The sequence below is a fragment of the Phalacrocorax carbo genome, chromosome Z (assembly GCF_963921805.1).
Source record: "Phalacrocorax carbo chromosome Z, bPhaCar2.1, whole genome shotgun sequence".
In the NCBI taxonomy this organism is placed as follows: Eukaryota; Metazoa; Chordata; class Aves; order Suliformes; family Phalacrocoracidae; genus Phalacrocorax; species Phalacrocorax carbo.
Window position 1 is genome coordinate 1,146,379 of NC_087548.1, and position 11,294 is coordinate 1,157,672.

General features: G+C 55.6%; 1 long non-coding RNA gene across 1 annotated transcript; it reads left to right on the forward strand.

Annotated features, from left to right (window-relative positions):
* The first annotated feature begins 6,232 nt into the window (after positions 1–6,232).
* LOC135310461 (uncharacterized) lies at positions 6,233–10,466 on the forward strand. Its single transcript, XR_010370523.1, has 3 exons — positions 6,233–7,652; positions 8,528–8,674; positions 10,203–10,466. It is a non-coding gene; the product is annotated as an uncharacterized LOC135310461 (long non-coding RNA).
* The last annotated feature ends 828 nt before the right edge of the window (positions 10,467–11,294 follow it).

Consider the following 11,294-nt stretch of genomic DNA (forward strand, 5'->3'; position numbering starts at 1 on the left):
TCGTGTGTTTCTGTTGTAATCCTCGTACATGTATTTGTAAATAAAATTCATTACTTTTGCCAAGTTTAATTTTGTTGTTCTAGTAACTGTGGCTCTTCCTTTGTTCCATTTAAACCTCAGAACCGGCCTGGCTTATCTTTAGAAACAGAAGACACGATGTAGCTTGCATTTGTTTGGAGTTCAAAATGTCAAGCGTAAGTAAAACACGGGTGCCCTTCAGGGGCCATTAAACATAAAATCCGAGCTACTTTGTCGTCAGGCCGAGCGAGCTGGGGGTCGCTGAACCCACACAGTCCAGGTGCTCCTCAGGTCCGAATAACTCCCCCTGCTTTGGGACTGGCCCCTTCCCCCACCTCAAAAAGCACACGAGGAGGAGGAGGAGGCGGCATGTCTTAAGTTGCCATTCCATTAACTTGAAGGTTTGTCACAAAGGCTGTGCTGATGCAGGCTGTGCACCATGGAGAGCTTCTGAGTCCTTCGGAAGGCTGGGGCATTTTTGGAATTTATTAGAAAATAGCGAGCTCATTTCCCAGGCCGCCTCGAGCAAGCTGTGCCTCTACGGGCATTGGGATGTTTGTGCACCCCACCTGAACATAAATTCCTTGTTTCTTTTACTGGGTGTTTTTCCGCTCTCTGGATCTTGATAAGGAAATATTTATTGCAGATATTAATTTTTGCCTCTTAATTGGAATTCCTGTACTACTTAGGGCACACTTCCAAGAAAATTTACCAAAGTCATTTTAATAAATCGGGCGTTGATCAGCACCATATACACATAATACTGTATAAATTCCCAGTAAAACTTGCTAAGTGTTTTAATTGGCATAATTAATTTCTTTGTAAAGTTAAATTTGTTACATTTCTAATTACCCTCAGTCCCACGAAGGCTTAAATCCCCTCCTCCTTGGCATTCCTTCCTTGAACGCAGCGGGGTGGTTCTCTTGTGCCTTGGCAGATCTGTGCGTTAACACCAAGGTAACTTTCTGTCAGTGTAGGTATTTTCTCCGTACACAAAACTCGGGATTGCCTAGGAAAGCATTCCCTCGGAGAGGCGCTTCCCCCCCCCCGCTGCATCCCTGCGGGCGCCGGGGTGCTGCTCTCCCTGCGTTGCACTCACGGGCGGGAGACGATGGCTTGGCTTCGTTCGCCCTTCCTCCCTGTTTTGCTTCAGCGGGGGGCGTAAGGCGTGCCACGCGCTGTGTATAGGGTATAAATCACTTTGAAATCTTGAGGGCAATACGAAAAACTGCTCCTGTTTATAATTTTGTATGCTAATTGCCTTTTGGGTTGTTGTTGAAGTGCCTCATCTTAAGTCTTGCTTACCTCATAATATTTATACCCGAGAGATTTGATAACCTGGTGGTTCGCATCTTTGTCAATGGTCAGACCGATTTATGTTGTTTATGAGACCCTTTCGTGATTTCCCCGGTTGCATGACGCGTACCTCCCCTAACGAAGCTCTGGATGTGCACTTAAAACGTTTAGAGGTAACTGTCGCATGTTGCGCTTAATGGAAAATGGGGTAAATTATGCCCTCGGAGCAAAAAATGGCAGCGCTGCAGTTGTGATGCAGTATTTCTAGGCGGCAGGGCCTGTGCGTGGAGCTCCCGCGGAGCTGGCGGGGTGAGTGCTTGCCACGTGCCTGCTTGGCCCCGGGCTGCGGGGGTTTGTTCGCCACGAGAAAAGTCACGCTGAGAAGTTGTTCTCTTGTATAGCCGAGTAGGTGCCCTAAAAGGGAACCGCGATGCTGCTCGTGCCGTGGGAACTGAAATTGGTTGCTGGTCCACACTACAGGCCACCGGCGTTCACTGGCGAGGGGTTAAATCAGCTCCCTGCGCAGTTTGTTACCTTTCAGGTATCTGTAGGCTGGCGTTTCTTTGGGACAGGCGGGCGAAATAGGCTGTTGTATCGATCAGAGATCTTACTGAGGCGAGTGGCACGGGTGTGCAAAATTATTTACCTGCCTTGATGCGTAAGCAAGGCCTGACCCAGCTGTGACAGCCGTCCTGCCCCCTTGACCCCCTCCGCCGGCCCCCTTGCTGCTTTGTTTCTAGCGAAGGTTGATCTGTTAAACTCCCAGCGAAACACTGAAAGGCTGCTGAAAGTCTGCGGGTGCGCGTGGGTTTATAGCAAACGTCCTCATTCGACTCACAGCTTAACGAACAGTTGTAGCTGGAACCTTCTCTCGCTGCCGTCGGGGTTGGCGAGCTGGTCGTGAGGTGTGCTTCGCGCCTTTAAACGCTCTTCAGGCGCGGGGTTCCCCAGGACCGAGCGCGCTGGCGGGTTGGGGACTGCGTAACAGAACTAATCCACAGGGCGACGCCGCCGTGAGAGCGTCACCACGTCGAACGCTCCTGCCTGGGCGCGTTGAAAGGCTGAGACGGCACTTGAGTTGCGAGCGGGTCCTGTACCCTGGGAGGCTCTGAGGTAGGCTCGTCTCCGTCCTTCGTGCTACCTCTGTACTGAGATTAATAAGCCTGTGTTACCAGAGAGCTGCTGGGCTTGGTCTGAGGACTGCTAGAGAGAGCAAATGCAGCGCTGGGAAGTTGTTTATTTTCATGTTTATAGCCCTCAATGTTTTTATTTCTGATAAGAGTTTGAGGTATTAGAAGAGTAACCTCTAAAGATCGCTTGGCATCTAAATTAACGGAGGAAGTGTAAGAAGTACTAATGGTTGGAGGCTGGAGCCTGAAAAAGTGCTTGTGGTCAAGGAGGTACACCTTTAATCTGCCCGACTCCTTCAAAATGCCCCGTTTCCTGCTGCTGTCGTCATCTCAGCTGAAGGTGTTTGCACCGTCTTGCAGGCAATAGGAGACCCAACGTGGCACATCATCTTAAAACCTGGTGGGAAGGGAACGGAGAGCGCGGTCAGGGGTGATGAAGAAGCAGAAACGCAGAGAGTCCTCTTCCCCTTCGGTCGGCCTTGCGGCGCTGGGAGCCGGAGGCGGCTCGGTGGGGGACGGGTGGGCGAAGAACCCACGCTGCGCTCCCCAACGCCTCTGCGTGAGGGTCCCCCACGGGCTTGCCTCGGGAGCAAACGTCCTGGGCTCGTTACGTCCTGCGTGGGGGAAACGCCCGCGTGGAACTCGCCCAACTGCTTCTGTGGACGCGGTGCTTTTGGGTGTAGCGTTCCGAACGCTTTGTAGGCAAGGAATGTCGGAAGCAATAAAATGAGAGAAGACTGCCGATGTCCGAAGAGTTAACCTGCACCAGCCTCCGCTGTTGAAGAAGTTACAGCCAGTTTGTAACTGGGTTTAGAAGGGTATTTTTGAGGGATGCCAGCAAAATACCGAGGTAGTGACTCAAATATGAGCACTTTGCATGGTATAAAATTCACTTGTGTTAGGGAATGTGCGTATTTATCCCCGAATTTAGTTCCTAGCCTAGTTTGGCGTGAACTCAAGGGCATTCTTAACGATTCACTTCCAGGTTTCTTAAAGATTGGACTCTGTGATACTGAATATAATTTTTTTTCCTGGGGCAGAAACTTTGAAGAGTCTTTTCTTGGGTATTTCTTAATACAGCGTCTCCCCTCTTGCCACGCGTTTTTGCATGCACGGGGAGGAAAGTGGCTTGTTCCATGCGTAATTCTCAAACCAGGTGCTTCGGTTCAAGGTCAGGAGAGCGTTGCCCCGCTCGGTGCCGGCAGGTTGCAACGGTGGTTTAGAACATACGCGTGTGGTTTCTTTTTTCCTGTAGCCTTTAGTGACAGAATGGTTGTCTTGGTATTGAACCTCCGATGAAGTTCCCTCGAAGAGTTGCACGACACGAAAATGCGGAATGATGGAATAAGGTTTTCTCTTCAGCGGTGATCGGGAGAAGAGCTGCGATCCCAGGTGTTGCTCCCCAGCTCTTCCTCGCTGCCACGTCCGAGGCTCCGCGTGCTTTGCACCCGAGATAAAACCAAAGGTGCAAGGTTGTCGTTAAAAACCAAAAATGCACGTGCGGGGCCGTGCCCGGAGAAAGCTGGCTCGAAGCTGGCTGTATCGAGGCGTTCTGCTGCAGCGGTCTGACACCGAGCAGTCCCGAGCACGCCGTGCTCTCCTTCGGCACGTTGCCCGTGCTGCTGCCCGTGACCCGGGCGCTGCACGCGGCGCTGAGCCCCCGTCGCCTCCCGAGCGCGGCGCGGGGCCACCTCTGCCACCCTCCCCTGGGGAGCTTCCCTGGGGCCGCCAGGGACTGGGTTTAAAAAGTACTTACCGTGTTTTACTGATGTCAGAATGCCGGATTTTGTCAGAAAGCTGAGCGGGGTAGATGACGTAAATACTGAACTTACCTTTCCGAGTATGGAATATTGCACAAAAAGAGTGTATATAAATTAGTTTGCTGATAAAGTGTTATTTTTTATAAAGTTGTGTGGCTGGCGCTGACTCTACTTCCGACCTCTTGCTTATCTTCTGAAAATCTTCGAACTCCTGTAGTTTTGGGTGCTCGGGGTTTGCTTTTTTAACTGGGACTGATGTCAAAGCCTCCTTTCTTGCCCTTGGATACCGGCGGGATTTTGAGAGTTTTTCACTTCTTGATTTTCCCCCTCGGCACGCGGGGCCTTCCCGCAGCGAGGCGGGCGGGGGAGCGCGGGTGGCGCCCCCGGCACCGCACACGGGCGCGCTGGTGGCCGCGGCTGGCTTCGCGGGGCCTCGTCCGTGGATGCGCCCACATTCACGCCTTCGAAGACGGGGGTTTTGTGCTTAATGGGAGCGTTTTGGGGGAACGGGCCGCTCCCCGCAGGGGCCCGATCCCGCCCCGCCCCGCCCGCCGCAGCCTCGCCCCGCCGCCAGCAGGTGGCGCTGCCGGCCCGGCGGAGCCGGCGGGGGGCGGGCCAGGGGCGGGGCCAGGGCGGGGCGCGGCTTCCCGCTCCATGGCCGCGCTGTCGGGCGGGGGAAGGCGGGGAATGCGGGCGAGGTGCGGGCATAGGGGACAGGAGGAGGGAGGGGGGAGGAGGGGGGGAGGGAGGAGAGGAGGAGGAGGGCGGGGAGGAAGAGGAGGAGGGGAGGAGGGGGGAGGAGGAGGAGGAGGAGGGGGGAGGAAGAGGAGGAGGAGGGGGAGGAAGAGGAGAGGAGGGGGAGGAAGAGGAGGAGGAGGAGGAGGAGGAGGAGGGGGGAGGAAGAGGAGGAGGAGGAGAGGAGGAGGAGGAGGAGGGGGAGGAAGAGGAGGAGGAGGAGGAGGAGGAGGGGGAGGAAGAGGAGGAGGAGGAGGGGGGAGGAAGAGGAGGAGGAGGAGGAGGAGGAGGGGGGAGGAAGAGGAGGAGGAGGAGGAGGGGGGGAGGAAGAGGAGGAGGAGAAGGAGGGGGAGGAGGAGGGGGGAGGAAGAGGAGGAGGGGGGAGGAGGAGGAGGGGGGAGGAGGAGGAGGAGGAAGGGGAGGAGGAGGGGGGAGGAAGAGGAGGAGGAGGAGGAGGAGGAGGAGGGGGGAGGAAGAGGAGGAGGGGGGAGGAGGAGGAGGAAGAGGAAGAGGGAGGAGGAGGAGGAGGAGGAGGAGGAGGGGGGAGGAAGAGGAGGAGGGGGGAGGAGGAGGAGGAAGAGGAAGAGGGAGGAGGAGGAGGAAGAGGAGGAGGGGGGAGGAGAGGAGGAGGAGGAGGAGGAGGGGGGGGAGGAAGAGGAGGAGGAGGAGGAGGGGGGGAGGAAGAGGAAGAGGAGGAGGGGGAGGAAGAGGAGGAGGGGGGAGGAGGAGGAGGGGGGAGGAGGAGGAGGAGGAAGGGGAGGAGGAGGGGGGAGGAAGAGGAGGAGGGGGGAGGAGGAGGAGGAAGAGGAAGAGGGAGGAGGAGGAGGAGGAGGAGGAGGAGGGGGGAGGAGAGGAGGAGGGGGGAGGAGGAGGAGGAAGAGGAAGAGGGAGGAGGAGGAGGAAGAGGAGGAGGGGGGAGGAAGAGGAGGAGGAGGAGGAGGAGGGGGGGAGGAAGAGGAAGAGGAGGAGGGGGGAGGAAGAGGAAGAGGAGGATGGGGAGGAGAGGAGGAGGGGAGGAAGAGGAGGAGGAGGGGAGGAAGAGGGGGTGGGAGGAAGAGGAGGAGGAGGGGAGGAAGAAGAGGAGGAGGAGGAGGAGGAAGGGGAGGAGGAGGGGGAGGAAGAGGGGAGGAGGAGGAGGGGAGCAGCACCCCCGCAGCAGTTACAGGGCCAGCAGGTGCTGCGGTCGGAGGGGTAACTCAAGGGCCGTCCGGCCTGGCCGCCCCCAGCTCCGGCGGGGGAAGGAGCCCCAGAGGCGCCGCCCGTTCCCGCGCGGGTTCCCCTGCTTGCGCGCCTGGGGAGGCGGGTGGCCTCTGGCCCCGCGAGAGGCTCCTGCCCGCCTATGGAATTAAAAAAAAACAAACCCAAAACTTCATGCTAGCTGTGGTAAACAGTAATAAGTAGTTTATGCAAGCTGAGCAAATAAAATAAGTTTGAAATACTTACAATTAGCACTCGGTTCCCAGATTGAAAACCAGGCCCTGGTGGTTAGTGCTTCCGTGTGGAGCCGGGGTCGGGACAAGTCGGGGGGTCGCGGGGCAGCCTTTTGTCAGGCCTGGGCACGGATCATGTTCCTGCTTGCGTTCGCTGGAGCAGCAGAGCCTTGCAAAGGCTTAGGTGATTAACGTCAGTCAATTCATCTGAATCTTGTACGTTCTGAAACTTTGCAAGCGTGAAATCTGCTGCACGAGTCGTCCCTTCCCCGCTGCGTTTTGCACTAGCGCGGTGTTTCCTTGCCCCACCACCTCCGCGGGTGGACAAGAACGCTCAAAAAAAACAACCCCAGGACCCCCAAACCCACCCCATACCGTGCCCGCTCATGGGCGATGCTGCTGGAGCTGCTGGAGCCGGTCGGAAACACACCTCTGAAACAAGGGCACGGCTTCACCGTGCTGCCGACTGAAGCCCAGCGCCGATAATCCCTGTGCCGGCACTTACAGAGAGGTTCTTCCTGCTGGTCGCCTTACTGGAAATATCAATCTTGTACTTGTACGCCAGAATCTGAAACTAGTGGTCTGCCATGTACTTGCCAAAATGATTTTTCCCTGATAAAATGCATTCTATCGTTTGTCATTAGTTTTCAGAGTGCTGCGGAGTGCGGAGGGCCAGAGAAAAATGACCTGAATTCAGCAGCAGAGGGTTTTGGCCTTATTTAATTCAGTAGAAACCTGAGTTTAAATCTGGCAGAAGCTAGCAAACTTGCCCTGAAGTTCAGCAGGCGCTTCCAGCTGCCTGCGTGCGGCCCTCGGCCCGCGTGGGAGCGCGGAGGGACGTCCAGGGCCATCGCTGCCGCCACCATCGGGCACCCCGCTCCCCAGCGACAATGGCGTTATTTAACAAGACCAGATCATTGTTCAACTAGGACGTGATTCACTTCAGGATATTACTCGCGATGGATGCGAGCACTGTGGGGGCGTGCGCATAGAACCATGCAAAGGCGGGCGCGTACACAACTAACTCCACAAAAGTTCCCTCGATCAAGAAATTGTGCTATTTAAGATTAAATCTGTAAAACTCAGTCTAGACAATCCACAGTTATAGGAGATGCACGTTACAGGAGTTTTAAAATGTCGAACATTCCTGCGTTGGATACTAATGGTGCCGAGGAATCTGCAGCTGTCTGTGTTGGATGTGAGTGGAACCAGTCCTCGGAGAGCGGGAAATGGCAGGAACTGCCTCTAACTATTGTAATCTACAAGATTATCCCATTAATCAGGTTTGTCTCCGGGAGTACCTCAGTTCTAACTCTAAGGGTTGTTTTTCCCTTGGTGCGTCACACGGGAAAAAGCCTCTAATTGAAACCAACGCGGAGACAAAACGCAAGCGCTGGTGAACGCGTGCGGAGATGCCGCCGCTGATGGGAGCGGCACGGGGGGCGCACGCCGGCCGCGGGCCGATGGCATCGCCAGCGTCCTTCCGCACCCGTAAAATGCTGGTTTTCGTTTCGAATGTTGCCGGTGTTCTCATAAGGAGCTGACGCTGCTGTTCCGGCAGAAAAAGGACCTGGTTTGGGGGGGGGGGCAGGTGGCTGAGATGCTTTCTTCAGGGCCTGCGTTCTGCGCAGGGGTGAGGACGGCGGGTAAATCTATGCAAGTCCTCAGCACTGCAGCACCGCGAGAGCCCGAGTTGCTACCGGTGAATGAGCGGTGAACAGCCCTGGCTCTGCTACCGCGGCGCTTCCTTTGAGCCGTGCTCTGGCGGCTACGTTTTATCCCGGAAATTTCCTCTCCGTTCGGAGACGTGAAAAGGAGAGGAAATGATATGTATCCGGTTAAAAGGTTAACTTGTATGATTTTGCGTGTCTGTGTTGTTTTAAATGAATTCACCTGAATTTCAGAGGTATCTGAACTATGCGTCTCTATTAGGTGCTCTGACAGATTGTCTGATTGTTTTTTCTAATCCAGATCTGTAACTGCCACGCTGAATCCATGTTTAGATGCATTATCCAAAACCTGGCTGCTGCCGCAGGACCTCTGGCGAGGGGTTGGGGGGGGGAATAACTTTATTTTTGTTCCCGTACCCGCACACGTAGCCCTGAAGAGCCGCTCTCCGCGCTGATCCCCTCCAGCCTGCCTGTCTTTTGTTTCGCAGGCTGTGTCTCTGCCTCGAACAGACCCCCGCAAGACTGACAGCTTAATCCCGGCGTGCTCCGCCGAAGGGCGACTGCCGCGCAGCCGGCGTCTCCTGCTCGCCACCCCCGTGCTCCGCAGGCTCCGTGGCAGCAGGAGCGCTCTCACGGTACGTACGTGGCTTGCCCTGTGCCTCGGAGCCGGTGGCGGGGTGGGGAAGGCCGTCGCAGCAACGCCGGCCCGGCTCCAGCACCGAACGCCGGCGCGTCCGAGGCTGCCGGAGGGATGCTGCTGGGGTTGGCGTGATTGCACCGGAGAAGGGAAAGGTGTTCCTTGCCTTGGCCAAGCAGGAAAACTATCCGCTGCAGTATTGCTGCTCCCAGCATTCAAAAACTGGGTTAGAGGTGCTCCCTAGAAAGCAATAGGTTGATAAATAAGAGGTAACGTTTAAATACCTTGTGGTCCGTTGTATTTGGCCTGTCTCTTAAGGTAGAGCAAGCTTCTATTTCTAAGTGTTTCCTCTTTGGGCCGTGAGCAGATCCTAAGGTGACTTGATGTGGGGAGCTGGGCCACCAAATACTAGACTCTCTGCGGCCGCGGGTGGCTAATGCTGCACTCGTGTGCCTCCTGCAGCGTAGCTCGCGGCCTCTGCTGCTGCGACCTGCGGAGGGAAGGGTGAGAGGCCAGAGGGACAGAGGCTGTTCCGATGCACCGGGGCTGCTGCTCCTGCAAAACCGTCGTCGTTCTGCCTCTGGTCAGGGCGCTCCGGATTCCATCTCTGCAGCTCCTGTCCTAATCCACTCTTAACGCCAGCCATAGATGCTTCAGCAAAGTACATAATTCTAATTTTAATTTCTAATGAAATTAGAAAACTTATTAGCGTCCCAAAAGCTGAAGGTTAATTCCATAGGCTGCAGCTTTCCCTCCTCGCTGCTCCCGCATCCTCCACCTACCCCCGCGGCTGCAGTTTTGTTACGGGCTCTCTCGCCCCTGCAGCTCCTCTCGCGCCCAAGCTGGCAGGACAGAATCACAGAACCACACACAGAATCCCAGAATCCCAGGTCGGGAGGGACCTCAGGGGTCATCTAATCCAACCTTTCTGGGAAGAGCCCAGTCTAGACAAGATGGCCCAGCACCCTGTCCAGCTGACCCTTAAAAGTGTCCAAAACAGCAACCTTGCCTCCCCGCCCGTCGCAGCGCTGCTGGCCGTGGAGCGGGCGGGGGCTGGCGGGCAGCGCGCCGGTGCGCTGTGCTGCACACCAGCCTCTTCTCGTGCGCGGCGATCCGCTCGCTTGGACGCCCAGCCCTCGATGGGTCCTGTCCCGGCGCTCGCTGCCGCGCGCTCCTACTGCTAACGGCGAGTTGCTCATCCAGCTCAGCGCAGCGGGGTGCTGGGCCTCCTCCGAGCGGGGTCCCAAACCATTCAGCGGGGCTGCGTCACCGCGCGACGTCGTCAGTGCGCTCTTAGCTAAATCCAGCCCCAAACCCCCAGAACTCCACAAATCCGTACCTCTGCTGTCACTGTCCATTCCCAAACCCGAGCTCTTCCAACAGAAGTCAGCTTCCTTTTCCTCCAAATTAGCAAAATGAAAATTGACGTGGTACATCCGCGTGAGTTTGCCGAGAGCAGAGTACTCGAGGAGCGCTGATACAGCAGATAAAACACGGCGCTTATTGACAGAGGCTTCCGTACGCAGAGAGTCCTGCCGAAAGGACGACCCTGCAGCTGCTGGGGACCACGCAGGGACATCCGCGGGTGAGGTCAGGACCTCAGATCGCAACCAGGAGCTGAAGCGAGAGCTGGTCGTGGTGCAGCCTCCGTAATGCGCTCACATAGGTGTGACAGTCGTGTGCGGGTGTATATACACACATCTATATAAAAGTTCGCGTGTGTAAGATAGATATATAAAAAAATAAACCCCCTCATGGTCAAATTACAGAAACATTTAAAAATTATAAATAAACCCAAATGCATTCAATACGTAGCGTGAGTTGATCATTGTTATCAGGCACCGATAACCCAGTTGAGCATTACTTTTCGCAGGCTGTGGCTCGGGGCTGCGTCAGGATGCTTCGTCTTGAGATTCATGACCAAATATACCAAAAAACCAAGCGTTTTGAAACTGAGGTATGTCCTCTTGGGTCTGTTTGGAGGTGCAGATTTGGGTGCGTAGGAAGTGATCCTGGTACCTTGTGTGTTGTCTTTCTCAGAACAAATCGTCCAGCTGGAAAGCCTTCAGCGATTCAGGAGGTGACCTTGGCCGTCACACCTTCGAGGCCAAGTGGGTGGGCGCGGGCCCCTTGCCAGGTGTAGCTACGCCTGCAGCACGCAGTTAAGGCGGTTGTAGGTCTTTTACCGTGGCGTGTGAATGTGTCTTTTCTTATTTTCCCCTCTTTCCCTTTCCTCTAAATTGTATGTGTCCTTGGCTCTTGAATTGTTATGTGAAAATGGTGGTGGTGAAGCTTGCTGTAGGGCATAACGTCGTACTGACCTCCGGCAGAGCCAGCGCAGTTCAGGCTGTGCAGGTGAGCTCCTGGTAACTCCGGTTTTAACCTGAGTGCTGACATACACAGGCACGGGGGCTTTTCAGAGAATAACAGGGTCAGTTTTGCATTCTTCATGGAAAGCCCTTTTTTACCTCTTGCTCAAGGCTCCCTCCCCATGGCCCTAACGGGAAGCCCTGACTGTGGCTGCTCTGCAGCCTCTCCTTGTCTGAGTCCCGGGGTCTCGCTGCACTAAAACGCCTCCTTACTCGGAGGGACCTAACAGACCTGGCGGAGTCCAGCGG